Below are 26,780 nucleotides of genomic sequence, written 5' to 3'. Positions count from 1 at the left end.
CTGATTTGTTTGAACAATCTAACAATCATTCGAGGCAATTTCACAAAGGCAGCTTCCATTATTAACATAGTGGGTTCTCCAGTTTATCAGATAGAACTGGAAGAGGGAGCCTGTGTCTAGTACTGAGGAAGAGGTAAAAGCCCAAGAAAGATAGTAGCCCATTGTCTTTGAAACTGTCCCTTACAGTTTCTTCAGAGCTTCCAGCTCTGTTAAGTTCTCCACGACTGGAGGGTGCAATTTCATTCACTGAAGTGCTATGTTGAATTGCTGCAACTATATTTAAAAGTTAATGCACAAGCACAAATAGGGAGTAGCACAGGCATTGGTAGAATCAAACTCTAAGCAAGTCTTATAAATTGTATCCTCCCACTCAATCAGGAAGAATGAAAGAATTTCATTTTTTTCATATCTGTTCGTTACTTCGATCACCCACTCGTTTTTGAGCTTGCTTTCAATTTTAAGTCAACTTTGGTTTCTACAAATAGAAATAGTCCTGGACTGTGATAAAATTGGAGGAAAAAAAATTGAAAACTTTCATTAAACAGAAAAAAAGTATTTGAAAAGGCTTATTTTAATCATAAATATTAAATATATAGGGTAGAGAATGAAAAATGAAATTTAGGGTATTTTGCACTTAGTGGATCTGATTTTAAACTTTTAATCACTTAAGGAATTGAATGGCTGCTGACATCAGCTATCTTTCAAACAGTACTCAGGCTCAACATTCCCCTTCATTAAAAATCAGTCAATCAATCAATCAGTGGAATTTATTGTGCACTTACTTTGTGCAGAGGACTGTACCAAGTGCTTGGGAGAGCACAATAAAACAGACTTGCCAGACAGTTCCTTGCATGTGAGGAGCTAAGTCATGGATCAGACTTAAGCAGAGTTGTCTTGGTAATCTCCTAGCAAATATAAAATTATAAGAATTCCCACACAACTCATCAACATAAATAAGTAGCTAAAAGCAGTGTACTTTTGTATGAAACTCCGTGCCTGATTTGTCAATTATCTTATCCTCCTACCCCTTCAACCATTCTTCTCCAAACTCCTGGAACAATTAATCTACAACTGCTGCCTCCATTTCTTCTCTTTCAATTTTCTCCATGGCCCCAGTTTAACATCCGCCCCCTTCACTCCACAGAAACTACCATGTTTAAGGTCACCAATGACCTCCTTCTTGCCAAATCCAGTGACCTCTACTCCATCCTAATCCTTCTTGACCTCTAACTGCCTTTGACACTATCAACCATCCCCTTCTTCTGGAACATTAACCAACCTTGACTTCACTGGTACCATCCTCTCCTGGTTCTCTTTCCATTTCTCTGGATGCTCTTCCTCGGTCTCATTTGCAGGATCTTCCTTTGCCTCCCACCCTCTAACTTTGGGAGTCCCTCAAGGCCCAGTTCTAGATCTCCTTCTAATCTCCAACTAAACCCACTCCCTTGGAGAACTTGTTCCCTCCCCTGACTTCGACTATGCGTTCATTCATTCATTCAATTGTATTTATTGAGCGGTTACTGTTTGCAGAGCACTGCCCTAAGCACTTGGGAAGTACTAGTCGGCAACATATAGAGATGGTCCCTACCCAACAATGGGCTCACAGTCTAGAAGGGGGACTACCTCCTACCTACACATGGTAGGTGAGGATGTTGGCAGGGGTAGGGCAGGCATCCCTCCATGCTCTTGAGCAAGAGCATAATTTTCCTGAAGGATAAGGAAGACCTCATTCCTAATTAATGTTCTGGGTGACCTTGGGCAAATCACTTGGCCTCTCTGAGTGGCATTTTTCTCCTTCCCACAGAAGCTTATCACTCCCTCAGAGGGATCTTGGGGGGAGAAATGAGCTCATACATATTTGTTTGGCAAAGCTGCTCTTTATTTCTCCAGTGGAAGGTCTGGGAAAGTCATCTTTTCAGCATGAATGCAGTCCTAGGAGGGCTCACCTCTGCCTTTATACATTTAACCAATAGAAATCTTGCACACTGGGATCCCGGCTGCTCAGAATAGGAGAGATTAAAAAGCCAGTGGGTATTTGTGGCCATAAATTCTAGAGGTATGACTCTGGGGAGGAGACAGCAGGCAGAGAATTATGATTTTTTCTTTAGAACGGATGCTCTGACTTCTGGCTGCCTCTCAGGGAATTTTCATGGATGGTCCTTTCAGGACTGCACCCAGATTTTTCTAACCAGTTGTAGCACCTTTAACACCTCCTTTGGCAAAATTCACAAATCACCAATTTTTTGACTCAGAGTTTTGGGATGGGGAGGTCCATAGTTATAAAAATTGTATTACTCCAAGGAGGATGTCACATAAAACTACATTTGGATTAGGTGGGGAAGGAACGGAGCTGAGGAAATATCCACAATGAATGAACTAAGGTGGGCTGGGGAGTTGGAAAGGGGTTCTGTCTCCATAGTGGAGGGTCCAAGTGGGCAGAAGAGGAGGTGAAGAAAAGCTCCTCTCTCATTCCCCCTAAATTCTGGGCCTCGCAGCCCCTGAAAATGCTATCCTGCTCTTTCCAGCTGCTTGCTTAAGTGTTTAGAATTCCCTATGAATCTGTCAATTGATGATATTTATTAAGTGCTTACTAAGTGGAGAACCTGGGAATCAGAGTACCTGGCCATCACGAATATGCTGTGTGACCTTGGGCTAATCACTTAACTTCTCTGTGCCTCGGCTAACTAATCTGTGCAATGAAAATTCAATTTCTGTTCTCCCTCCTACTTAGACTGTGAGCCCCATGTGGGACCTGATTATATATACCCGAGCACTTAGTACAGTGCTCGTCAAATAGCAAGGACTTAACAAATACCACAATTGCCATCCGCCCTCCAGGACACATAGGTCTTGCTACGTCCCATGAAATGGCCTTTCCTTCATCTTGCCTCTCCCTGCATCCCAGCCTGAATACACAGTGGAGAACGCAGAACAGATGTGGATGTCTGATACCTTGTTGACAACCAGCTGCCTTCTTACATATTAACAGCTGCCTGCCTTTTAATCAACCCAGCCTTCTGTTTACTTCTAAACATTTGCCTCTTCACTCTCAAGGATCCAAGGACCCACATTTAATTAAGCAATTAAACATTGAGCCATCAGATTAAGCATTTATTGCTGCTAACAACCTCACCTACAACCCTTAAACTTCTCTGACCGCCCTATTTCCCCTGAATCCCTTCCATCCAATCAGCCCATCCCTGTCGTCCTTTCCCAGCACTCTCTCTCATCCCCACTCCATCAAACCCTTCCCAGTCCTGGGCCATTCTCACTTTTCTCCCCCAAACTAATTCCTGTTATGCTATCCCAGTTCCTCCCCTCATCCCTCTCCCCTCACTCTGGCCCCCAACTGTCTGCTCACTCCCATCCAACCCTCCCCAGTCCTCATGTTGTCCCTTCTCCTTTTTAGACTGTGAGCCCACTGTTGGGTAGAGACTGTCTCTGTATGTTGCCAAATTATACTTCCCAAGCGCTTAGTATGGTGCTCTGCACACAGTAAGCGCTCAATAAATATGATTGATTGATTGATTGATTCTCCCTGAGTCCCCTCACAGCCTCAGTCAAGTGAGGCCTGTGGAATAGTGGATCCATGAAGGGAAACCTTCCCTTCTTATCCATCTTTTCCTGATACAGTTACTGTTTCTCTTCGACATCACTGAAACCTGCTTTCTCCCAGTTAGGCTGTCTCATCCTGCTGCTCTCTCTATAGGGGGTCTCATCTTTTCCCATTTCCCAAGGATCACTGGGAAAGGTGGAAGAGTCACCTTCCTTCCTGAAACCCAGGGCTGGCAGTGTAATGGGATCACGAGTGCTGAGGTGATGATGATTGGAGCTCAGATCCAAGAGTGGAGTGATCTAATCAATCAGTCAATCAATAGCATGTATTGAGCATCTACTGCGTAGAATACTGCCCAAAGCACTTGACAGCGTATTAAAGGTTTACTGCATAAATAGAAGTAAACAACTTTTAAGTTGTTTAGGATCTAGTTGAAAAGACACTGAATATAATTTACCAATAGAGAAAAGAAAAATGGATTTTTAGCTCAGTAAATGTTTAACTAGAAGGGTGGATAGGAGTCAGGTATCCTACAGGAGGGTGTAGTTGGTGCAGAAGTGTTGAGGTGGTAGTTAAGATGATATGAGATCAAAAACAAATAGTCTGTTGTACAGGAAGACTTTGCCTCTGCCAAGAGAGTAGGGCAGTTCTTAAAAAAAAGATCAGTACATGGCCTGAGGGATACCCAGATCCAGGAACTGAACATTAGCTCTAGATTCATTCAGTCAGTCATATTTATTGAGCGCTTATTGTGTGCAGAGCACTGTACTAAGAGCTTGGGAAGTACAATTTGGCAACAGATAGAGAAAATTCCTACCCAACAATGGGCTCACATGTCTATAGGGTTTAGTTGTGGTTTACTAACAGGGTTAGTTCTGATCATAAAGAGCCAGAAATAAGCAGATAAGATCTTGTGGGGACCAAACTGAGTGCTCTGCACACAGTAAGCAATATTTCAATGCTATTGATTGATTGATAAAAAAACACAAGGAAATTGTTTTGTTGGGATCAATCAATCACATTTATTGAGCACTTCCTGTGTCAGAGCACTGTACTAAGCACTTAGGAGAGTACAATATAAACAGAGTTGGTGGACTTGCTCCCTGCCCAAAAAGTGTTTATAGTTTCTAGGTAAGATTTGGGATTTGGAGGAACACTTGTTTTATTACTGTGTTTAAGGTTTAGGTAATTGTTGATAGCAGTAGTAGTAATAGTAGTAGTAGAATATTTATTAAGTATCCACTATGTGCAGAGCACTGTACTGATAGGAAATGGTACTCTCCTAAGCACTAAGTGTAGTGCTTTGCACAAAGGAAGCATTCAACAAATACCACTGATGATAGGAAAAAATACATAGGTGAGAATTAGGCAGAGTCCCTGACTTTCAAGGATATCATGAACTAAGACTGAAAGCAGTGATTCATTTGGCAATGGACACAAAAATAAATCACACACAAAAAAAGACATAAAGGACAAGGGCAGTGATCAAAATAATAAGAATCATCACTATCATCATCAGTGGTATTTTTGGAGCACTTACCATGTGCAGAATACTGTACTAAGCACTTGGGAGAATGCAATTCGAGTAGGAATGTGTCTACATTCCCTGCCCACAATGAGTTTACCATCTCAAGGGGGAGACAGACATTAATAGAAATAAATAATTCTTAATATATACGTAAATATTTGTGCATAAGTGCTGTGAGGTTCATAGGGCATTTTGACTAGAGGAGTTTATGTTCTTCATTACTATGGGCCCTGGGCAGAGGGTCGAACACCCAAGGAAGCTTTTGCTGAAATTTCCATCCTGAATTGGTCTCCCAGAAGGGAACAAGGAGGATCCTTGTTGCAGCACTGGGTGGCTGCAGGGAGACCAGGATGGGACCTTTTTTTAATGGTATGTGCTAGACACTGTGCTAGACACTGGCTTTTGCAAGACCACTGACATTTGCAAGGCCACACATCAGACAAGTGGTGGAGATGGGATTACAACCCAGATCCTCTCACTCCTAGACCCATGCTCTTTCCACTGTGCTATGCTGCCGCCATCCATGTTGGTTTTCAGGGAAACACCAAAACTGATCCAAGAATTGTGTGACTTCAAAGTGTTCAGAGTTCCTGGTTTAAAGAGGCTCCAGAGTGTAGTAGTTAATTTTCCAAGAACCCATAAATACAACATCTCCTGAATTCACTCGTATTGATCAGGAAGAGCTTTTCCCTCAGGCAAGTGGGTAACCTGGTATTTGAAAAGCTAATTTAGTGTGCTGCAGAGTTTAGTTTGAATGGCTTTGCAATGTGTTTTAAACTTCTTGGCAATGAAAACTCATAGTTTCCCTGATGGTCCCACACAACTATATGGATAACAATTTGTTTTCTGCATCATGTGTCATGGGTAGTGGTGTCCTCAGCCAATTTTCTGCTAAATTAATTTCAGTTCATCTCTTGATATTATTAAGTGGCCTTCATTTCACTCTGTAAATTGCACATAGAATGTTTCTCTCCATCCCACTTTTGCCTTGGCATTTGCTGCACACCCACTTGAGATTTATTACAAGGTATTATTAATCAGAGCACAGTTTTCTGCTTTCTGAAGGCACCAACCAAGAGAACATTTAGTTTTGTTATAATGTGCAGTTTTGGTTTTGATGAACCCTATGTTAAAAAAAAAAACTTGCAAGGCAGATGTTCCTGCTCTCATATAGTTTAGAGTCTAACTGGGGAGAAAGGGGAGAAGGATTTACATATTTTGAAGGCTAGAGGAAGATCAAGGTCAAAATAAGAAGCATACTAGCAGATCAGGATGAAAAACTGAGCAAATAATTGACTATATAAATAAATATATATATATAATATATAAATAAAAAACATACGTATGTACATCAGTGCTGAGGATAAGATTGAAGAAGACAAGGAAGACATTCCCTAATTCTTTAACAATGTCTCAGAAGCCTCCAGTGAAAGCATAGGTTATTGAAGTGTTGAGTGCATGCATGTCTTTGTGGTAGACATTTCTTTCCATCTAATTAACTGGAAAGATGGATATCCTAGCAAACCATAAAATTTGGTACCATTTGTAATAATATTATTTCAACTGGTCATTCTTTTTTAAAATAGAAAATAGTAGAGAAAGCAGCATGGCCTAGTGGATAGAGCATGGGCCAGCGAGTCAGAAGGTCAGGGTTCTTATACCAGTTCTGCCACTTGTCTGCTGTGTGACCTTGGGCAAATCACTTCACTTCTCTGGGCCTCAGTTGCTTCATCTCTAAAATGGGGATTGAGACTGTGAGCCCCATATGGGACAGAGACTGTGTCCAACTCAACTTTCTTGTATCCACCTCAGTGCTTAGTACCGTGCCTTGCACATAGTAAGCACTTAACAAATATTAGTATTACTAATATAAAATATTGCTCTGCACAAAGTAAGTGCTTAATGCATATGCTACTGTTAATACTCTTGGGTTTAATTTTGCTGAGGGAAAAGGTAGTTTTTCAATTTGAGGACTTTATTAACTCTGTTGGGCTCTGAGTATGGAGAGCCTCTCTTCCTGGTGAGTTATCTGTTCAGGACACTAGCTGCTCTTCAGACCCCTTTCCAAAGTCAGTTTAGCAGAGACATAGTCTCTGCACTTCGAGCATCAGTGGAAGGGGAGCATTTAACCAACCTGAGCACTAATTCATTAAACCTGACTTTCCAATGAAGCAGCATGGCTCAGTGGGAAGAGCTCGGGCTTTGGAGTCAGAGGTCGTGGGTTCATGGGTTCAAATCCCAGCTCTGCCAATTGTCAGCTGTGGGACTTTGGGCAAGTCACTGAACTTCTCTGTGCCTCAGTTACCTCATCTGTAAAATGGGGATTAAGACTGTGAGCCCCCCGGGGGACAACCTGATCACCTTGTAATCTCTCCAGCGCTTAGAACAGTGCTTTGCACATAGTAAGTGCTTAATAAATGCCCTTATTATTATTATTATTATCAAGGAGGTCAGTCAGTGTGGCCGCAGGCCAGCAGACAGCAGGGCAACCAAAGCCCCTCCCATATAGACCCTTCTTATTAATGGGTGACTTTCTGTGGAGGACACACATTATCCTGGTGGTAATCATACCTGTCAAAGTGACGTCTGCTTGGATTTCCACCTGAATAGGTTGGTCAGTAAACAACCTCTCTCTTTCCTTCCCTAAATTCACCTTGTCCATCCCTTTCTGGTTAGCGGCCTTAAGATTACCCATTCCTGCTCCTCAAACCCTGAATTCATTCTCCCCAGTCCTGCCTTTTGGTGAACCAGATAACCCTCCTAACCTGGGACCTTTCTATTCTACTTCTTTTCTTTTAACCTCTATCCATTTTTTTAACAGCTGCACCCACTGGTTTAACTGCTGCTGGAGGCCCTTTATTTAATTTTTGGTTTTCCACCCCCAGGAATTGGAATAGAGCATGGTTAGTGGATTGAGCACAGACCTGGGAGTCAGAAGGTCATGGGTTCTAATCCTGCCTCTGCCACTTCTCTGCTGTGTAACCTTGGGCAAGTCACTTCACTTCCCTGGGCCTCAGCTCCCTCATCTGTAAAATGGGAATTAAGATTGAGAGCCCCTTGTGAGACGAAGACTGTGTCCGACCAGATTTGCTTATATCCATACCAGCATTTAGTAGAGTGCCTTGCACATAGTAAGTGCTTAACAAACACCATTATTATTTATTTATTTTATTTGTACATATTTATTCTATTTATTTTAATTTGTTAATATGTTTTGTTTTGTTCTCTGTCTCCCCCTTCTAGACTGTGAGCCCACAGTCTAGTAATAATAAGTCTAGTAAATAATAATTATTATTATTATCGTTATTTTTGAGGAGGCAGCCACCATGAATTTTCTCCCCATAGATCTCCTTCTTCTCCCTCTCTTCCTCCTTCTAATCCTCTTCCTCCTCCTCCTTATCCTCTTCCTCCTCCTCCTTATCCTCTTCCTCCTCCTCCTCCTCTTCTCTTCCTCCTCCTCCTCCTCTTCTCTTCCTCCTCTTCCTTTCCTTTTTCTGCCAGGCCCATCCCACCCATATTGGCCACTCTTCTACCACGGTGGGTTTTAGACCCAGAAAATGGGATCCACAGTCTGTGGAAGGCACAATTTCTGATTGAGGTTGCAGTGGTGGCAGTCATGGTAGCCCAGGAAAACATGTTTGTACATATTTATTACTCTATTTATTCATTTATTTATCTTACTTGTACATATCTATTCTATTTATTTTATTTTGTTAGTATGTTTGGTTTTGTTCTCTGTCTCCCCCTTTTAGACTGTGAGCCCAATGTTGGGTAGGGACTGTCTCTATATGTTGCCAATTTGTACTTCCCAAGCGCTTAGTACAGTGCTCTGCACATAGTAAGCGCTCAATAAATACGACTGATGATGATGATGATGATGATGATGATGTCCCACTCAACGAAGCTGTGTTGAGCCAGGTGTCACAGCCATATGGATGGTCGGGAGAGACTACAGCTCTGTAGATCTTTAATGGGGTCTAGCGCCTAAACCTCCTCTCAGGATTGCACATGGAGCGATTCCCATACTTTACAAATCTCAGCCATGGGAGGGAGAGTCAAGCAGAGGCATACCCATTTCATTATAGCTTAGGCAGTGGCTAGCAAGTGGAAGGCAATCTGCTATAAGTCAAAAATCACCTGTGCTGGGCAGCAGTGGCATGGGAGGGAGTTGAGGGTGGAGACTCAAGTTGACTGCGTGGAGAAGGCAATGGTAAACTGCTTCTATATTTTTACCAAGAAAACTCTCTGGATACACTACCAGAGTGATTGCCGATAGAGGGTGGGGTGTTCTGGGAGAGATGTGTCCTTGGAGTTGCTAAGGGTTGGAGATGACAACAGCGTAAGGTAAGACAAGAACCTAACCATTTGGCCGTTGTCTTCTGCCACGCAAGACCCCTAAGGGATGGGCTGGCAAAGAAGCATGGCTTAGTGGAAAGAGAATGAGCTTGGGAGTCAGAGGATATGGGTTCTAATCCCTGCTCTGCCACTTACCTGCTGTGTGACCTTGGGCAAGACAACTTCTCTGTGCCTCAGTTACCTCATCTGTCAAATGGGGATTAAGACTGTGAGCCCCAGGTGGGACAACCTGATTACCTTGTATATACCCCAGCACTTAGAACAGTGTTTGGCACATAGTAAGTGCTTAACAAATACCATAATTATTATTATTATTATTATTTTGATTCAGTTTTCTACTCTGTCTCAGAGATGCTATATTGCCAGTCCTGAGTTTTTCAGTTAAATAGACATTTGCTATATGTATTAGGAAGAATACAAGGACTTTCTCTCCTGCCAGTTCATAGCAGTTGGAGATATTAAGGGATTTTTTCTCCAGGTTATTCAAATGCCATTTATTGCACCAAAGCATTAATCATGCTTTCCAAAGTGTTAAATGCAGTATTCTGTACAGAGTAAGAGCTCAAAAGAAGCTAGGGCTTCATTGATTGTTTCAATTTAATTGTGGATCCATATTGATTTATCAGCTTTGTTGTTAGTTCTTAGAGTTCTGCAAATTATAATGATAGTAATAATAATTGTAATATTTTTAAGCACTTACAATGCACCAAGAACTGTACTAAATGCTAGGTTAGATACAAGATACATCAGGTTGGACACAACCCCTCCTCCACATGGAACGAAATCTAAGTTGAAGGGAAAGCAGGTATTTAATTCCCATTTAGCAGGTGAGGGAATGGAGGCACATAGAAGTTATGTGACTTGGTTTGTGAAAGTCACACGTCAGGTTAGTGGTAGAGCTAGGATTAGAACCCAAGTCCTCTGATACCCAGGATTTTGCTGCTTCCACTAGGGCACATGGCAAATTGCACAGATTCAGAATTTCAATACATTGTGTTAAAAGAGAATGATTCCCTAGAAAAGGCTACGAATGCCTTTGAACTACTTTAGAGTTCGTGGTGAACTCCCCGAATTTACCAGGATAAAAGTTTTCCATAGATTAAATGTCAAAAAGAATGTTTCCATAGACAGTCTCCTGAGAAGTAGAACACCTCTTGAAATGACAAACACCTGCAGCTTCTATTTTAATAGTATATTCAAAGTTATAATGAACTGCTTAGTCTACCTATAAATTCCTTCTTATCCTCCATGCCTGCTAAGCAAATTAACACAAAAATAGCTAATGATCCCCTCAGTTGAATTGTGACATATCACTTAATCTCATGTATATTTTCTTTGCTTCTAAAAGAGAGAGAATTTCTACCATATACAACTTGTTCTAGTTTTCCCATTATTCAGCTACAGTAGATCCAAATCTGCTTCCCTCCTTCCCAACTAGAAAAAGACAAAGAGTGAAGAGATTAAAAGGCAGCCACTCCTAGACCCAAAATATAGGTGATTCCTGGACCTATAAAGACGTTATGATAATAATAATAATCATGGCATTTATTAAGTGCTTACTATGTGCAAAGCACTGTTCTAAGCACTGAGAGGTTACAAGGTGATCAGATTGTCCCACGGGGGGCTTACAGTCTTCATCCTCATTTTACAGATGAGGGAACTGAGACACAGAGAAGTTAAGTGACTTGCCCAAAGTCACACAGCTGACAATTGGTGGAGCTGGGATTTGAACCCATGACCTCTGACTCCAAAGCCCATGCTCTTTCCACTGAGCCACACTGTGTTCTTCCCTGTTGCCACAGGTCCCTTGGAAATACAGAGGTATGGTGGGTGCTATAAGGAAAGAGTCACTCAGTCCAGGCTTGGGTTGCAATTGTACTGGAGGTTGAATTGGGTACTCTGGGGAAATCAGAGTGGTAGATGTTTCCAGGTGGGATGCCAAGTCCTGAGATATTTCCATTGTAAGTCACTCTCCACTGCTCACCTTGGTAGGCATGCACACATTTTTTTTTCCCTATGGCATTTGTTAAGCACTTACTATGTTCCAGGCACTGTACTAAGCACTGAAGTAGATACAAATTAATCAGATTGGGCATAGTCCATGTCCCATGTGGTGCTCACACTCTTAATCCCCATTTTACAGGTGAGGGAACTGAGACAAAGATAATTTATATGACTTGCCCAAGGTCACACAGCAGAAACGTGCCAGAGCTGGTATTAGAACTCAGGACCTTCTGGCTCCCAGTCCCACTAAGCCATTCTGCTTCTGATATCACAACATAATATGCAATTTTGCATCACTTCATAAATTAATTATGAATCCTGGTACAAACAAATGCACTGCCAGTGCTCTGCACACAGTAAGCGCTCAATAAATATGATTGAATGAATGCCAGAGCCACACAGTGAGTCTCCCAGGGTTTTAGTCTCAAAGTGACCTATGCACTGCCAATCATGTGGACCTAAACCTATTCTGGATGTTCCATGTGCATCTCTCTACAGCAGATGAATGCAAAGCACCTCCCATCATGGCTGACATGGCCATCAGCATCCTTCTCCAACCAGACCCCTGACTAAGTCCTCCTTTTCTCTCTCCTACTCCCTTCCGCATCACCCTGACTTGCTCCCTTTATTCATCGGCCCCCAGCCCCACAGCACTTACATGCATATCTGCAATTTACTTAGATTATAATGTCTCTTTATAATTATAACGAGAAGCAACGTGGCTCAGTGGAAAGATCACGGGCTTGGGAAGCAGAGGTCATGGGTTCTAATCCCGGCTCTGCCACTTGTCAGCTGTGTGACTTTGGGCAAATCACTTAACTTCTCTGTGCCTCAGTTACCTCATCTGTAAAATGGGGGTTAAGACTGTGAGCCCCACGTGGGACAACCTGATCACTTTTTATCTCCCCCAGTGCTTAGAACAGTGCTTTGCACCTAGCAAGTGCTTAACAAATGCTATTATTATTATTACGTTTCCCTGTCTATACTGTAAGCTCACTGTGGGCAGGGAATGTGTCTGTTTATTGTTATATTGTACTCTCCCAAGAGCTTAGTATAGTGGTCTGCACATTTTAAGCTTTCAATACATGTGATTGACTGACTGACTGACTTGTCAGACATCCACACTGATGATGATGATGATGGTATTTGTTAAGCGCTTACTATGTGCAAAGCACTGTTCTAAGCGCTGGCACTGTTCTAAACGCTGGAACTGTTCCAAGCACTGCCCTCCTAGAATTCCTCACTGGTTCTCCTGGGAGCTCAATGAGGCCCCTCCATCCCAACCTGCCTTGCCCTACTGCGTAGGGGCAGAGAAAGACAACCGCAGCCTGGCACCACCTTCCAAAAACGTCTGGGAGGTTGTGGTTTCTGCTACTATGGCAGTCACTGTGGCTGCAGTTATGACTGGGTTCTGAACTGCGAGAAGCCTTCAATTCTGCTTCTCAAACCACAGTACATGTTAAGTTGAAATAAATGGTGAATAGCATTACAATAGGTGGAAGAAAAGTTGCTTTTGTAGGATTTTGTATTATAGCTTGAAAAAAGATGATTCTATAGGACAGTATAGAGCGAAAGACTTCATTCATTAGATCATATTTATTGAGCGCTTATTGTGTGCAGAGCACTGTACTAAGCGCTTGGGAAGTACAAGTTGGCAACATATAAAAACGGTCCCTACCCAACATGTAGACAGGTGTCAAAATCATAATGATGGCATTTGTTAAGTTCTTACTATGTGCAAAGCACTGTTCTAAGCACTGGGGAGGATACAAGGTAATCAAGTTGTCCCAAATCTTAATCCCCATTTTACAGATGAGGTAACTGAGGCACAGAGAAGTTAAGTGACTTGCCCAAAGTCATACAGCTGACAATTGGTGGAGCCAGGATTTGAACCCATGACCTCTGACTCCCGAGCCTGTGCTCTTTCCACTGAGCCATGCTGACTTGGGTGACATATTCACCCATGTTGCATTAACCAGAAAAAGATGAAAAAACATGATATTGTTGTCACAGTTTATGAAAGCCCATATATATATATGGAAGACTCAAGATTAAATATGTCAAATGTTTTCTCCTAAGTCATTATTTATGCAAAAAGCTTGAATAATCAACCATAGGATTGCAATGCTTTTCCAGGAAGATATCTTGTTTTTCCTGTAGAATGCCACGGAATATTCCATTACATTGCTAAATTCTGATTTAATGGCCTCACCTATTTATTTTACAATTCAAGGGCATTAATTAATTGAAATGTATTCGGTAGCTATGTAGCCTCACTGTTCATTTTGAACTGTTCCCTATGTTTTGAATTTTACATTTGCACACATACATACACACACGTGCACAAACACACTCACACACCTACATGTACACATATATCCATAATTATGCATGAAAAGTATATACTTTAACCTAACAAGTGCCATTTGTTTCACTTTGTGTTTGGGTTTTCACATATTTACCAACTGTGTAGCCACAGGGCTGTGTTCTTCAAAGCCAATTTAGACATCTGGCCCTGCATCACACAATTTGAAAAGAACCTGATGTTTCTTTCCCTGGAACAGTATTTTAAATGTTAATTCATGTCATATGAACTGGTAAAAATCAGTTCTAGGGAAAACAATTCTTACTCATTTAATTGATGAAAATTCACCAACTGTAAAATGAAGCAGTCCATGACTCCCGAGAAGTAGGGACACGAGGACATGTTTGGAAGAAATCTATACTTGTCTACTTTTATGGATTCCTGAGATGTGCAGTTTAGGTAACAAGCTTTTTCAATGTAACCTTTTTCAATGGTACTTTTCAAAGGTTATGAGGCAAATCTTGGTGAGAAGACCAATTAGTAACCAACCGTTCCTTTCTTACTGCAGGCTGGCAAATACCACCTGCAGTGCGTGACACCATTTTTGATTCTGCTTCCTGGACTCATCGTCTGACCAAAGCCTTTACTCACATTCTTCCTGACTTAAATGATCAAACTGATGGTGAAAGACTGGCCCCTCTATTTTTATTTTTAATTGCATCCTACTTGGGCACCTTGGGAAATCATGTGAATAGTTTCTCTTCAACCCAGGGCTCAGTCACCACTGAATCACATAAAAAACAGAGTTTGGGCCACTTCTAAATCAGCTTGATGGATATAGAAATAGAACAAGCACCTCCATCTGAGAAACGGAGTGCTCCGTCCTGCCTCACTGCCAACTCCTGCTGCTTTCCCAGCCCCAATCCTCTGTGCTGATGAAACAGATAGAAAAATCTAGGTGACCTGCAGTTTGCCATCTCCACTGAGCAGGGAAAGGATTTACACTGAAACAGTAACAGTTCCTATTAGGTAAAAGGAAAAGCTTCCTGGTGCCAAGACTTGCTTTCCATCTGAAGAGAGCCCACCACTGGAGGAAACTCTCCCCCTGAAGAACTTTAAAAAGAGTGAAAACATTTCATCTGTCCGTGAAAGGCAGCACCTGGCATCACTGCAATCCCACAAACCCAATTTTCAGTTAATGTAAAGACAATACTGGGAGCAAACTTATTGAATGCATGAAACCTGTTTCCATACCATTTAAATCCATATCGTAGAAGAGGGACATAGAAGCAGCAAAAGAGCCAGAAGACATAGAATTAGCCAACAGTAGCAAAACAAATGTAATTAGTGACACGTTGATAATCTGGATACGTAGTAGTCAATTAAGAGCTCAAGTCTTAAATGGTTTAAATATCTGGAACTAATTGTTGAAAATGGAATCCTCATAGGATTGAAGAAAACCAAATGAAAGGACACAACCGCAAAAGGATAGATACTTTTTAAATAATTCTTTAGGCAAAGATTTAGTGTCAGTTGTGCTTACTCAGTAAGGATGAATAGCTGAAAATGTGCTTCGCAAATATTTATTCTGAGGATTTTGACACCTGTCTACATGTTTCGTTTTGTTGTCTGTCTCCCCCTTCCAGGCTGTGAGCACTTTGTTGGGTAGGGACCGTCTGTCTCTACATGTTGCCGACTTGTACTTCCCAAGCGCTTAGTACAGTGCTCTGCACACACAGTAAGTGCTCAATAAATAGGATTGAATGAATGAAATAAAGAACAGGACCAATGGTATTATATACTTTGCTTCACTGAAAACATACATCAATAAGGGGAGATAGGATCATTGTTTTCTGCAGTGTGGTGCATAGATTAGTAGATAGCACACAGGCCTGGGAATCAGAAGGACCTGGGTTCTGATCCTGACTAGCCACATGTCTGCTGTGTGACCTTGGGCAAGTAACTTAATTTCTCTGGGCCTCAGCTACCTCATGTGTAAAGTGGGGATAAAAAGTGTAAACCTCATGTGCGTCAAGGACTGTGTCCAACCCACCAACCTTACTAACTTGTAACTACCCCAGCACTTAGAATAGTGCTTGGCACATAGTAAGTGCTTAGTAAGTGCCATAATCATTAATTATTATTAATTCCCTTGTATAATGTGCCCACAGCAATCTTTTGTCATTAGACTCTTGGAAGGAAGGAATTTCCATTGATAGCGAAGGCACATTTTAAACATTTGAGATAATGATAGATGTAAGTGGTAGTAATTATGGCATTGGTTAAGCACTTAATTTGTGCCAAGCACTGTATTAAGCACTGGGGTAAATAAAAGACAATCAGGTCAGGTCCAGACCCTGTCCCATATAGGTCTCATAGTTTAAGGATGAAGGAGAACAGCAATTTCAACCCCATTTTGAATATGAGAATATTGAGGCACAGAAAGGTTACGTGACTTTTTCAAGCCAAACAGCAGTTAAGTGACAAAGCCAGGATTGGAACCAAGGTCCACCAGCACCTAGATCCATGTCTTGTCTACTAGGTCAATCTATTTTTCAAATAATTTTTAATGCAATCAATCATATTCATTTAGCACTTACAGTGTGCAGAGCACCGTACTAAGCACTTGGGAGAGTACAGTATAACAGAGTTGGCAGATACATTCCCTGCCTACAGCAAGCTTACAGTCTAGAGTACACTGAGTGCAATGCATTGTAATTATTGCATTTATCAAACACTTCCCAAATGCTAAGCACTGGGGCAGGAAACAGGTTATCAGATTGGGACCAGTCTTTGACCCACAGAGGGCTCAAAAATCTAATCCCCATTAAACTAAGAAACTGAGGCTCAGAGAGGTTAAGGAAGGTCACACAGCAGTTCAGTGATAAAGCTGGAACCAGAGCCATAGCAGTATCTTAGTTGTTAGCCTTGGAACAAAGTTCAGCCTCACATATGGCTTTGAGTATCAAAAGACAATCAATTTTGCATCACTATTCCATAGTTCAAATAGGCTCCACAATGATCTTACCTATCTGCTAGCATCTCAGTTGTCTATCTCCGGTCACTCATGCACCAAAGTAGTATTTATCCCTGCTGTTATATTGTGTGCAATGGCAAATGGGCTCCAACTGCATCATTCATTATAGTGCCATTTGAGGCGTTTCATTTTTCTGTAATGCACTGACGAGCTCAGTGTGGAGACAAGCTTACAATCCAGAGATGAGTTTATAGGCAGTGGATGCCAGTCTTTGGGATCTGAGTGAGCACCCCTTCCCAATATTAGAGAAGTCATGTCAATCCCCAAATGCTGCTGAGGGTGGGAAGGAGTAGAGGCCCAGGGAGCTTCTTGGGCCCCCAAAATGGGGGTGGGGTCTATTGAGCATCCATGGCAGGCTGGCTGGCTGACCAGCAGGCAGAGGGAAAAAAGTATCATGACGTATTTCTTAAGCTTTTATTGTATCATAACAACATCATATTAGTACAGGCTTCTGTACCAATTATAAATTGGCCTGATGGTGGTTAGACCATATTTCTCAAAATACTTCTGAATGGGTGAGGATCATGCCCCAGGAGAAGTGCTACAGCACTGTTCTCCTGTTTATCAAGACAAAGATGCATTGGTGACTATGCCTCCTCCTCTCCCTTCAATTGCATTATTGTGGCTTGAACTAACACACCACACCGGCTCTTCTCAGTGTCTTTAAAGAGACTGTTTCCTGTCCTACCTTCCACCACGCCAGTGGAAAAGTGTCCCTGGGTGTGTCTTGGACTACGAGCCTGACAATCTGCTCTTTTAGCCTCATTTTCCCGCTGATTTTGTTTTTATTCCATATATTTGTCAGTGTTATGTCTTGGTGTTTTGTCACTTCTGATATCTCTGTCTCTAGTCCTGTCACCCCACTTATAATCTTAGATTGTGAGCCCCCCCAGGGATAGAGACCATATCCAATTCCCATCTGTGAATAATAATAATAATCCTGGTATTTGTTAAGTGTATTCTATGTGCCAAGCACTATAAAAACTGCTTAGGGTGGGTACAAACAAATTGGGTGGGACACAGTTCCTGTCCCATGTGGGGCTCACAGCCTCAATCCTCATTTTACAGATGAGGTCACTCAAGCACAGAGAAGAGAAATGACTTGCCCAAGGTTACACAGCATACATGTGGCAGAGCCAGGATTAGAACCCATGACCTTCTGACTTCCCAGATCATGCTCCATCCTCTATATCATGCTGCTTTCTCTCCCAGTTCTTAGTGCAGTCCTTCTGCACACAGTAAACGGTTAATGAATTCCATTTCTAGTACTATCATAACACAAGTAGAGTTGGTAGACATGGTTTCTGCCCACAAGGAGTTTACAGCCTACAGGTTCAGTGATCACTGATCATTTGGGAAATGAAATGCCAATAATTATTTCCACTGTTGATTCTGGGATGCTTTTCTCTCAAAGGAAAAACGGGAAAGTCTTTGGGACAGAGAGATCTGGAGGCCCCCAAAGTGTATAACTTCTGTGACTGAGACCTATAAGCATGACTAAGAATATCTGACCACGTTGAACACAGAAGTCAAATAGGATCAGTATTCTTGGTATTTTCTGCAGGACTTACTTCCCTTTCATTTTACTCTCTAGCATATTCAGGTTCAAGTTTTTAATGGCCACCTCATAGCAAGATAAAGTCAATGTTCTCATGCCTCTAATGAAATCCATTAGTTGAATCTCGTGGTGAAGAAATAGCTGGCATAAGAGATAGGTTCCCCCTCGTTGAGCCCAGTAGGAATTTCTACAGTTCTTTATCCACAATGTTCCATGATTTAGAAGGGCAGTACTCTCTTTAGCTGCTGTTAAGTCAGTAATCAGAGCATATTTCCCAAGTGAACTTCTCTAGACTCTTAATAAAAATATATTTTCATCACTCATGACAATACAACTATTTCTCACTGAAGACAAACTGCAAACTAAAGGCTGTTTTTTATTGTTTAGCTGTTTGTGATTTATGGACGAGCCTGAGATGCCTGAATTATATTTAAGATGAAAAATGTCTTTTTCCATTCATCAATAACTCACATGCATCTGATGTGAATATTCCCAAACTGAAAAAAACTTTTTGGCCAAAAAAAAAATCCTAAAAAGTGGATCTTTTGGAGGAGAGGAAAAAAACATGAACAAAGAGAAAAGAGTTCGTAATTGAGCAGAAAAAATAATATCCTAGTCGACCCCATTGCATCCAACCCCATTCCTTTGCGCCTTATCAAAACACTTGCCTCCTCCCTTCTGTCCTCCCTATCAGCCATCTTCAACTCTTCACTCTGCAATGGCTTCTTCTCCACTCCTTTCAAACACTTCCATGCCTCCCCTATTATAAAAAACCCTCCCTCGACCCCATGACTCCCTCTAGTTATCATTCCATCTGCCTCCTATCATGGCATCTACTCCATCCTAATCCTCCTTGACCTTTCATCTGCCTTCGACACTGTCAACCACCCCCTTCTCCTGGAAATATTATCCAATCTTGACTTCATCAACACTATCCTCTCCTGGTTCTCCTCGTATTTCTCTTGCCACTCATTCACGAGCTCTTTTGCAAGCTTCTCTTCTGCCTCCCACTCCCTAACTGTCCCTCAAAGTTCAGTTCTTGGTCTCCTTCTACATCATCTATACCCACTCCCTTGGAGAATTCTTTCTCTCCCATGGCTTCAACTACCACTTCTATGTGGCTGATATCCAAATCAACATCTCCAGCCTTGATCTCTCTCCCTCTCTGAAGTCTTGCATTTCCTCCTGCCTTTAAGACATCTCTACTTGGATGTCCGCCCGTCACCTCAAGCTTAGCTTGTCTAAAACAGAGCTCCTTATCCTCCCACCCAAGCCCTGTCCACCCTCTCACTTTCCCGTCACTGTCGACAGCACCTCCATGCTTCCTGATTCACAAGTCTGTATCCTTGGCATTATCTTTGGGTCCTCTCTCTCATCAACCCACATATTCAATCCATCACTAAATCCTAACTGTTCCACCATCACAACTTGGCTAAAATCCACCCTTTCCTCTCCACTCAAACTGCTACCTTATTAATACAATCACTTATCCTATTCAGCCTTGATTACTGTATCTGACCTCCCTGCCTTCTGTCTCTCCCCACTCCAATCCATATGTCACTCTGCTGGTCAGGTCATTTTTCAACAAAATCTTTCTGGACATTTTTCCCCATTCCTCAAGAAACTCCAGTGGTTGCCCAACCACATCCTCACCAAACAAAAATTCCTCACCATTGAGTTTAAAGCACTCCATCACCTTGCTCCCTCCTACCTCACCTGACTACTCTCCTACTACAACCAAGCCCACACACTTTGCTCCTCTAATGCTAACCTCCTCACTGTACCTTGATCTCATCTATCTCACCACTGATCCCTCACCCATGTCCTGCCTCTGGGCTGGAATGCCCTCCTTCCTCAAATTCAACAGACATTTACTCTCCCCCTCTTTAAATCCTATTGAAGGCACTTTTCTCCCAGAAGTCTTCCCTGACTAAGCCCCCCTTTCCTCTTCTCGCACTCCCTTCTGCATCACCCTGACCTGCTCCCTTTATTCATCTCCCCTCCCAGACCCACAGTACTATTTACATATCTGTAATTTATTTATCTATTTTAATGTCTGTCTCCCCTTCTAGACTGTAAGCTCACTGTGGGTGGGGAATTTATCTGTTTATTGTTATGTTATACTCTCTCAAGTGCTTAGTATAGTTCTCTGGGCTCAATAAGTGCTTAATAAATGAAATTTAAGCAGCATGGCTCAGTGGAAAGAGCTTGAGTGTCAGAGGTCATGGGTTCTAATTCTGTCTCCTCCACTTGTCTGCTGTGTGACCTTGGTCAAGTCACTTAACTTCTCTGAGCCTCAGTTACCTCATCTGTAAAATGGGGAGTAAGACTGTGAGCCCCACGTGGGACAACCTGATCACCTTGTATCCCCCCAATGCTTAGAACAGTGCTTCGCACATAGTAAGCACTTACCAAATGTCATCATTATTATTAATTAATGAATGCTCTCCCAAGCATTTAGTACAGTCCACTAAATATAGTAAGCTCTCAATAAATTCCATTACTGATTGACTGGAGGATAGTAATAAGTAATAATAATAATTGTGGTATCTGTTAAACACTTCTATATGCCAGTCACTTTACCAAGTGCTGAGGTAGATACAAGCAAATTGGGTTGGAGACAGACCCTATCCCACACAGGGCTCCCAGTCTCAATCCCCATTTTACAGATAAGATAACTGAAGACCAGAGATGTAAAGTGACTTGCCCAGGGTCACACAGCAGACTAGCGGTGGAGCAGGAATTAGAACCCAGGACCTTCTGACTCCTAGGCTCATGCTCTATCCAATATGCTCTGCTACTTCTAGATAAATGTGCCCAGGGTTGTTTGTAATCCAATCAAACCTTCCTTAGCCAATAGGTACTTGCTCTTCCCCCTGACACTTGCTACAAACCCATTGGGAACTCCTCCTAGGTCTCTGTGAGTGAGCACAATTATCATCAGTGTTATTTATTGAATGCTTACCATTAGTGGGGACTGTCTCTATCGGTTGCCAAATTGTACTTTCCAAGCAAGTGCTTAGTACAGTGCTGTGCACACAGTAAGCACTCAGTAACTATGATTGATTGAATGAATGAATGAATGAATGCAGAGCACTATACTAAGCACTTGGGAGACTACAATATGACAGAGTTGGGAGATATATTCCCTGTCCACAACAATCATATAGTATTGAAGGAGAGACAGAAATTAATATAAATAAATAATTTATTACATGTAATTTAAAGTTGTGTGCGTAAGTGCTGTGGGTTTTGGGTTGAGCAGCAGGGACACTTCTGAGCCCTAGACGTATGCTGGATGAGCCATTATCAAGGGAGGCTGGGGGATGAAAATAAAATGCTGGTTAGTAGGGGATCTACTTCTATATACATACTGGCCAGTAATGATAATCATAATAGTGGTATTTGTTAAGCCATCACCATACGCCAAGTATTGTGCTAAGCACTGGGATAAATCCAAGCAGATCAAACATAGCATCTGTCCAACCTGGAGCATACAGCCTAAGTTGTGTGTGAGACGGTAGAGAATAGATACTAGTCCCCATTTTAAAGATGAGGAAACTGAGGCACACGAAGCATTTGATTTGTCCAAGGTCACATAGCAGTCAAGCAACAGAGCAGAGATTCAAATTCACGTCTCAGTCTTGTGCTCAGACTGAAAGTTCATCTATAGACTGTAAGTTCATTGTTGGCAGGGAATGTGTCTACCAACTCTGTTGTATAGGACTCCCCCAAGTGCTCTGCTCTGCGCACAGTAAGTGGTCAAATGGTTGTATGATTAATTGCTTTTTCCATAAAGCCACACTGCAATTAAGTATATATTTCAATACTTTCCCATTTATATTATCTATGTTTTATTTCCCTTTTAAACTATCAACTTCTTGTGGGCTGAGATCCTGTCTACAAACTTCATTCTATTATACTCTTCCAAGAGCTTAATATAGTGTTCTGCATACAATTTTTGCTCAATAAATAGCATTGATTTATTAATGGATAGATTGAGTGATTGGGAGAGGGCAAAACCAGATCGTCTGGAATAAAACCAGGTGATTTTCCACCTTAAGAGGAAGGGAAGAAGCAACGCTCACTGAGCATTCCCTATGACTTTAAATCTTCCATCCTTAGTAACAATAAACTCTGCCTCACTCCATACTTGCACAGGAATCAAAGGGGCAGAGACAGATGCTACCCAGAAGCACTAATTTGCAGCACTGCTGCTGGCTAGGGGAAAAAAACAAAAGTTAGAATACCCAGGAGGAATGAAGTTATCCCCTGCTGTAAGACACAGATTCAGATCCCAGTTTATTTTTACCTGCATTCCTTTTTACTGCCAAGGTCATCTAGCCCCAAATGTAGCATTGGCCATTCTTAATCTTCCCACTCATTGCCATCCCATTAAGCCAAGCATGTTCAAATATATCATTTACCTAAAGAATAGCCTCCACAAAACAAAATTCAACTGGCCCATAACTTTATCCTTCCACCAGCATTTTTTCTATCATTGAAGCTGTGCTCGCCTTCACACAGCTATGCTGGGAGGGAAATGTAAGAAGAATGAGCAATCAAGGGCTATCTAACAACTGCTGTATGAAGAATTGGGAAATTGAAAGCCGGGAGGTCAGAGGAAGCATCGTAAGGACAGATTAAAACAAAGCCTCAGTCAGTGCTGCATCCCAGATGAAAACAGAGATTGTGTTACTGAGAATAGACCTCCAAGCTCTACTTCTACCAGGAAAGGAATGGATGATTTTGAGTAAAGCTATATACGGAACAAGAGAATCAGGGCGGTAAAAGAGAAAACACCACCAGACGCTGGGAACATCGGGCATAACAGTATAACAGTGGCAGCCTTTTGTGTAAACAGTGTTGCCAGAACATGGATCCCACATTGGCCTTTTCAGTCACACATGCACTCATAGGTGAATTTAACTGTCAGTGGACCTTTCTTCCAATACAAACAAAGCATGGCAATTCATCTCTTTACAAAGAAAGTGTGTTAGCCAGGAGATCTATACCGGTCCCAGCTAAATCGATCTGCTACAATTTTATTTTAGACATATAATAATAACATTTAAGGTTCTTAAATTGTTATTTCTATCATTTATCATTTTTATCATTTATCATTTATCAGAGAAGCAGTGTGGCCCAGTGGAAAGAGCCTGGGCTTGGGAGTCAGAGGTCGTGGGTTCTAACCCTGGCTCCACCGCTTGTAAGCTGTTTGACTTTGGGCAAGTCACTTAACTTCTGGGCCTCAGTTCCATCATCTGTAAAATGGGGATTAAGACTGTGAGCTGCATGTGGCACAACCTTGATCACCTTGCACATCAGTGCTTAGACAGGGCTTTGCACATAGCAAGCGCTTAACAAATACCATCATTCTTATTATTACTATTATTATTATTATCATTTCACAGCTCAATTTTGATCTGAAAACTCTGAAAATAGGAATTTCCCGATTTGAAATATTTCCAACCACAGTTATTCATCAACAGTATTTACTGAGCACCTTTGTATATTGTATTAGGTCTTCTTGACTTGAATAGCCATGGCAGATACAAACTTCAGGACATACCACAGTTTTACACAGCTCTTCAACTAGAAAGAGGGATAATGTGGTTTAGTGTAAAGAGCACAGCCTTGGAAAGTAGGAGACCTGGGTTCTGTTTCATACCATGACATCTGCTTGCGGTGTGTCATTCATTAGTTAAGTTAATCAATCAGTTGTATTTATTTGAGTGTTTACTCTGTGCAGAGAACTGTACATGGTTGAGTACAATTCAACAGAGTTGTCAGACACTAGATAACATCACTGAGATTCAGTTTTGGGCTTCCCCTTATCTTACAGGTATGTTTTTGGGCTTCCCCTTATCTTACAGGTATGTTGTGAGGACAAAATGGAATGAGTACAGTGAAAATGCTTTGAAAACATAAAATCTTTCATTCATTCATTCAATAGTATTTATTGTTTACTGTGTGCAGAGCACTGTACTAGGCGCTTGGAAAGTACAATTCTACAACAGAGATGATCCCTACTCAACAGGCTCACAGTCTAGAAGTGGGGTGATGGACAACAAAACAAAACAAAGCAATTGGACAGGCCAAATACAAATTTAAGATAATAATAGTAATACAAAACAAGAAAGGCAGTATAGACTCCACATGATCAGAGTCAGGAGACTGTCCTGGAACCTCTCTAGATTGATTAATTAATTAATTAATGATGGCATTTATTAAGCGCTTACTATGTGCAAAGCGCTGTTCAGGTTACAAGGTGACCAGATTGTCCCACGGGGGGCTCACAGTCTTAATCCCCATTTTACAGATGAGGTAACTGAGGCACAGAGAAGTTAAGCGACTTGCCCAAAGTCACACAGCTGACAATTGGTGGAGCCAGGATTTGAACCCATGACCTCTGACTCCAAAGCCCGTGTTCTTTCCATAGAGCCATGCTGCTTCTCTAGATACCAGATAGGAAAGATACTATGTCAGCTGTAGTTGAAGAAAGTCACTTTTACAGATTGAAGCGGTTCAGTGTGGATGAAAATGGAGTTGGGGACAGTCAGAGATGTGCAGTTTTTCAGCTGGTTGCTTCTGGAGCTTCATGTTTCTAAACTATCACACTCCATTTCTTGAAGACTCCATATAATCTTCTCGACTCCATAAAGGTAAAACAAATGGAAATTCATATTGAGTGGTACTTTAGCTATTGACTACCAACTTTGACTGAAAAATATAAACAATAAGTTGCTCTAGTTAGAACAAATACAAATGGAGGAAGACATTCGCTAACTGCTGAGTAAGGATTTTTTTTCCCTTTAGCAAAAAACTCACAATGATCTTGTCAGTGAGCAGGATTTTTTTGAGCACATGTCTGTCTGAAAGAAAATGAAAGGATTTCTTATGTTTTGCTCCCACAACTTCAACTGACCTTCTATGCAGATGATTTCCAAATTGACATAGCTGGCACTGATCTCTCTTCCTATCTGCAATATCACATTTCATAATGTCTTCAAGACATCTCTACATGGATGTCCCGCAATCACCGCAAACTTAACATGCCCAAAACATAACTCCTTATGTTTCCCCACCCAAACCTTGCCCTCCCCTTGATTTTCCCATCACTGCAGAGAGCACCTCCATCCTTCCTGTCTCACAAGCCTGTAACCTTGGCATTATCCATAACTCATCTCTCTCATTCCACCCACATATTCAATATATCACTAAATCCTATTGGTTCAATCTTCAGAATATTGCTAAAATCTGCCCTTTCTGCTCCATCCAAAGTGCTATCCCATCAGAGAAGCTGCATGGCTCAGCGGAAAGAGCGTGGGTTTTGGAGTAGAGGTCATAGGTTCAAATCCCAGCTCTGCCGATTGTCAGCTGTGTGACTTTGGGCAAGTCACTTAACTTCTCTGTGCCTCAGTTCCCTCATCTGTAAAATGGGGATGAAGACTGTGAGCCCCACGTGGGACAACCTGATCACCTTGTAACCTCCCCAGTGCTTAGAACAGTGCTTTGCACATAGTCAGCACTTAATAAATGCCATTATTATTATTATTATTATTAACTTCTCTGTGCCTCAGTTACCTCATATGTAAAATGGGGATTAAGACTGTGAGCCCCACATGGGACAACCTGATCACCTTGTATCCCCCAGTGCTTAGAACAGTGCTTTGCACATAGTTAGTGCTTAACAAATACAATCATTATTATTATTATTATCATTGTTATTAATAATCCAAGCACTTACCCTAGTCCTCCTTAATTACTGTATCAGCCTCCCTGTCTCCTATATTTCCTCACTCCAGTCCATACTTCACTCTGCTGCCTGGATCATTTTCTACATAAACATTCAATCCATATTTCCCATTCTCCAAATTCTCCAGTGGTGGACCATCCACCTCAGCATTAGAAAGAAACTTCTTATCATTGGCTTTAAAGCACTCAATCATCTTGCCCCATTATACCTCACTTTGTTGCTCTCCTACAAAAACCCAGTCATCACACTTCACTCCTCTAATACCAACCTACTCACTGTACCTCTATTTCGCATATTCATTTAATCATATTTACTGAGCGCTTACTGCGTGCAGAGCACTGTACTAAGCATATCTTGCTGCCGACCTCTTGCCCATGTCCTGACTCTTGCTTGGAATGCCTCCCCTCTTGATATCCAACAGATAATTACTCTCCCTTCCTTGAAAGCATAATTGAAGGCACAAAGCAGCGTGGCTCAGTGGGAAAGAGCCCGGGCTTCGGAGCCAGAGGTCATGGGTTCGAATCCCAGCCCCGCCACATGTCTGCTGTGTAACCTTGGGCAAGTCACTTCACTTCTCTGGGCCTCAGTTCCCTCATCTGTAAAATGGGGATTATGACTGTGAGCCCCACGTGGGACAACTTGATCACCTTGTATCTCCTCCCAGCGCTTAGAACAGT

Source organism: Tachyglossus aculeatus, chromosome 4 (assembly GCF_015852505.1).
Source record: "Tachyglossus aculeatus isolate mTacAcu1 chromosome 4, mTacAcu1.pri, whole genome shotgun sequence".
NCBI lineage: Eukaryota > Metazoa > Chordata > Mammalia > Monotremata > Tachyglossidae > Tachyglossus > Tachyglossus aculeatus.
Note: the sequence above shows the minus strand (reverse complement) of the source record.